Here is a 5,265-nt window from a genome sequence, read left to right as displayed (position 1 = left end):
GTGACGAGAAAATACTTGTGTATTACTTTAAGTTGACATTTGATTTTGTCTAGTACAGTGAGTGGTGGTGATGGTGTTGACACCACAAAACAGGCTGATGAACTATCATCCGTGGTGAGATTAGAAATGCCTGGTAACACTCAGTTAATCAATCATAAAAGTCAGTCATATGATCAATCAATAAGTTCTGTGTTACGGGGCCTTGATCACTAAAACACCATCACCATCACCATATTTGCAGTCATGAATTTCCATGTCTCTAATGGTTTGTGCATGCACAAACAACCAAATATATAATAAGATTTATCACGCACAATGTGATATTAATTTCATAAGTATGTAGCTAGAGCATGTTTTTAATGAACACCCTACTGTATGAAATTATATCAACATATCGGGCACGTGTATAAAAATTCCAATGCTGACGCGCGCTTTTGTCAGTGTGCCAAATTGACGCCTGTTGCCGTGGTTATCTAAGCTATTTTATTCATGAGTCCACTCTTCAAACAGTGGACTCATGAATAAAATAGCGTATCTAACCATGGTAACAGGCGTCAATTTGGCGCACTGACAAAAGCGCTCATTAGCATTGGACATATATTATACAAGCGCCCGATACGCACTAAATTAACTGTAATTTATATAGGAAATCTGCATAAACCATGGATTCAACCGTGGGTTTTTTCAAAACCACCTTTGTGAACTTCGGGCCAATGAGCTTGAATTTGGATTCCCTATTAAAACACAGAGAGATAGGGGGTCTATCATTCTTTTCTGATTAAGCTGGTCAATAGTCAAAGTTCACAGCTCATAAATTTATTGACTCGGGGGGGATAACATGAATATTCAACATGTTTTCACCTTATTTGGAGTGTATGAACATCACATTAAAATACAGGCTGGGTTTTGATTTAGAGTGCAGGTTAAAGGTCAATGGTCGCAAGTTATCTACTGGAACATTGCTTTTACCTTTTCTGCAAGGTCTATTTACTTCAAATGCACAATTAGCTATCCATTGACCAGCCAAGGGTGAGAACAACATAAGACAGGAATATTCATTTAGAGATAATTTCAATTGACCTTTAATACTTCGCTTGAAATGCTGTCTCTTTCATATAACCATCATGTTATTTCAGTATCAATTACATTCATATCTACATTTAAAATTAAAATCTTTACTACAATGTACACCTATAATACAAGGCACAATTAATTATTACATAGTGCAGAAAAAAAGGCAAGCATAATTTCAATTTCATAACAAATTGAATAGAATCTGATAAAACATAAAGGCCTACAACCCTAAGAAGATGGGGGGGGGGGCTGATCCAGCCCCCTAAACATATTTCGCGATAAATTCACATATTCTTTTGACCTTGTCGTTTGCTGACTTTTTAATTCAAGTCAAAATTGCGACCCCTGGGTACGCAGTTCCGAAGTTACACAACATTTGTAAGTGCATGCAGACCCAAAATTGCTCAAAAACGTTAATTCGTGTACGAATCCAATGTACATAGTGTTCTTAGCCAAAATTCATAAATGTATCATTATTTTCAATTGCAATCACACAAGCGACAGCTGAAATCATAAGGGGGGTTGAAACACCCCCCCCCCCTCCTGTCTTTTTTGGCATCGAAATAGCCCAGTCTATTTAGGGTTAAATTAAGAGAATGAAGGGTGTCAATTACTCCGGGTTTATAGATAGCTCAGTGATGCTAGACTTTTAAATCATCTACTAGAAGTTATCAAATTATGATGAAAACTGCATTTGGATGAAATAAAATTGAAACACACCAAGTGAAATTCAGTACAATAATTTCACTTCAAATAAACATAAAAATATTAACTGTTCATAACCAAACAAATGGAACAAGTGGAGCGCCTCCGGCAGTCTCTTCTGCATAACGTGATTCAATATTTCAGCAGTGCTGACTTTGAAAATGACTATAGAATGATCATTCACAAAAAAACACCATTCATATGAAGATAAAATACTATGTTCACTGACCCTAAATGACATTTTACCTTGATCGTGTGACCGAAGATTTGTGCATGACGATCTGTGATACTTGATTACCCTTATGTCCACATTTCATTAACTAGATCCATAAACTTAAAACCTGAAACTCATACAGGATGTTCACTGATGCTTGACTACTCTTATGTCCAACTTTCATGAACCTGATCCATAAACTTTTGAAGTTGTGATGGAAATCAACAATACCCCCAACATGGCTAAAGTTCATGGACCCTAAATGATCTTGGACCTTGGTCATGTGACCTGAAACTCAGGCAGGATGTTTAGTAATACTTGATTACCCTTATGTCCAAGTTATATGAACTATATATTTTCAAAGTTAGTGTATGATGACGTTTCAAAAACTTAACCTTTGGTTAAGATTTTGATGTTGATTCCCCCAACATTGTCTAAGTTCATTGACCCTGAATGACCTTTGACCTTAGTCATATGACCTCAAACTCTGGCAGGATATTTAATACTACTTATGCCCAGGTTTCATGAACTTGGCCCATATAATTTCTAAGTTGACATTTCAAATACTTAACCTTTGGTTAAGGTTTGATGTTGACAACGCCGCCGCCGCCATCATCGAAAAGCCACAAGGAAGACTTAAATGTTTACCTTTCCCTTTAAAAATAAAAGGGGAAAAAGCAAAGAGAAACAAGAAAGAAACATTTTAAGAATTAAAAAGAAAACAAAACTGTCTAATCAAACAAGGAAAACTAAAATGCACCACAAACAATTTACATACTATCAATATACCTATGTCACTTCATAACAGCAATGAAACATGAATATACATGATTCAATAGCATACTCCACCATGAACAATAGGACGGGTTACAATGGCAAATAATACTGTAGTCGTCTAGGCTGGCCAACAGTCAAATGGCCATTATGTTTTAAAGAACATGTGACCATGTAGCGTACCCAAGAAGCGCAAAGTGAATATTTCCATTGGTATAGATTACTACAAATTTAAATCTAATCCAATTGCCTCTTCCAAGATCTTTAACATTAATTTGACAAGATCCATTTTCTACTTCTAATTTTGTCTAGTTGCACTTAAGTCCAAGCATTACATGGATACTTAAGTATGAATTGGGGAAAACTTTATTAACATGAAATGAGCTAATGTTTTGACTACATGTACGACTTCGGCTCATGATAATTTGGTCTATTAGCTCATTCAACAAAATGGGCTTTAGCCTGAAAGTAAATCAATTACATGGTAAATAAGGTGAGAAATAATTGAATCAAAGAGTTTACTAATTACAAGTGAAATGGGAATAGACCATGTAGGTAATACCATGTGGTAAATAATGATTTGTATTGTCTCATGGCCTGGTTTAAATCTTGATAAAGGTTCATAAGGAAATAGCCGAAAGGCATGATGATGGTACAACGAGGTGTAAATAGAGAGTCTCTTTCACAGAATCTGATTTCGGTATCATTGCATGAATTGAAATATTCACTATTTATGTTGTACAATGTTTCAGATGTTAGCAAAAAAGAGAATACATACTGTAGAGAAAAATTGATCCTGCTGTAATACAAGAGAATGAGGAAAGAATTATTGAGAGGAAGAATTATTGCAAGCAGAAAAGCAAGATCCCTGAGCAACATGCCTAACTAATTATGATCCTGTAAAGCCTTGTAATAGAGCATTTTTGATAGTACATGTATTGAAAAATTACATTACATTGAAAAATTAAAAGTCCAGTCTCAAATACAAAGTATAACAACTTATCACTTTTCAATTACTGAGTCTACATAAAAAATTTGAATTTTACAGATAAGTACTTTTGGCCCCTCTCTACGTAACATTGATTATCAAGAAACCTGTGAATGATTCTCTAACAAATTTGGTGATTGCCTGCCAAAGAGGTAATTAGAAATACTCCTTCCTGAATTTATTGCCACATTCCATTTGTGGGAAATGAATTCACACTTTTTTTTTCATTTTAAATACTAAATATTTTCAAATTATTTCATAGACCAGACCTTTTTAATCTAGACACTTGGATTGTAAATTTTACCCAAGATGAATAATGAAATTAATTCCAAAGGTAGATAACATCCCCTTTGTTTCCTTTGTAGTTACCTGATAACTTGCAGAATTCAATACAATACATCAATGCTGTAGGTCTACTGTACAGAGCTGCCAACATTTAAAAGTAAAAAGTAGTAATCCAGAAGCTTAAAAGTCATAAGTTCATATGTGCCATGCAATACTAATAATTTCTTTGAAGAGGTCATGCAAAGAACAAAGAAATTAATACTCTTTCGTTGAAGGCTCAGATTCAGAATCATCTCTGGTACTCTCTCTTTTGCGTAGATCCATGATAAATCCAAGAGGAAAACAAACCACAAGATCAAGTCAGTATTCAGAGTGATGTAAACAAAGATACACAATCTGAGAATAATGAGCATCATTGGCCACCTTCAGATGACTTCACCACTGCCAAATGTATTACTATATAGTATTAAATGTTAACCTATCATTTACCCTCAAAAGAGTAATAATTAGGGTCAAAAGCATAATGGCATAATTTGACATGAAAATCATATTAATTCTAACTTATTCTTAACAATTGGCAGCTCTGAGTACATACATGATTAAAAAGAAATCAATACTTCCTAACAGAATGTACAAAATTAGATATACTTCGTGATCACATATGTTATCGACATTTCAATCAATTTCAGTTATACATGATTGGCACTCACATTTTACTTAATTAATTCTGCTTTCTCACAGGTGTCATCAAGTATTAATTAAATGATGTCCAATTTAAACAAAAGCAAACAGAATATAGAAATAAAAAAACTCATAAAAAAGACAAGACTAATCTATTAAAACATAATTTACAGTAATTAACTCAATTTGGCACTCAATTTTTTTAAATCAAGAATAGAAATTGAAATACTGTAAATTGGCACATTTGAAAATGTCATGTAGATCAGCTTCTAAACTGTTCCAGTCTCTGAATTTGTTGAGATTGACAGTTTACCTACTTGTACCAACCAGGTAAATAATAACATTGTTCAATGCAATAAGAGACAAAAGTGTTAGACTATTTAGAAAAAAAAATGGGAAAGTACAAACGATAATATCAAGAAACTAAAACTGCATTTGCAAGACACCAACAATATCATGATTTCAAAGAATGAGGTGCAGCTCAGTCGGTTGGAGTGCGGAAAATCACTAGATTGTTTTCTTGTTGATTTGACACATGAAGAGA

General features: G+C 34.0%; 1 protein-coding gene across 1 annotated transcript in view; it reads left to right on the top strand.

Moving 5' to 3' along the window:
• Positions 1-5,265, top strand: part of LOC135153222 (uncharacterized) — a 1,173,865-nt gene that overhangs the window by 1,046,575 nt on the left and 122,025 nt on the right. The gene's annotated exons all lie outside the window — the stretch shown is intronic.

This window comes from Lytechinus pictus, chromosome 1 (assembly GCF_037042905.1).
Source record: "Lytechinus pictus isolate F3 Inbred chromosome 1, Lp3.0, whole genome shotgun sequence".
In the NCBI taxonomy this organism is placed as follows: domain Eukaryota; kingdom Metazoa; phylum Echinodermata; class Echinoidea; order Temnopleuroida; family Toxopneustidae; genus Lytechinus; species Lytechinus pictus.
Note: the sequence above shows the minus strand (reverse complement) of the source record. Positions and strands in the feature narration are given on the sequence as shown.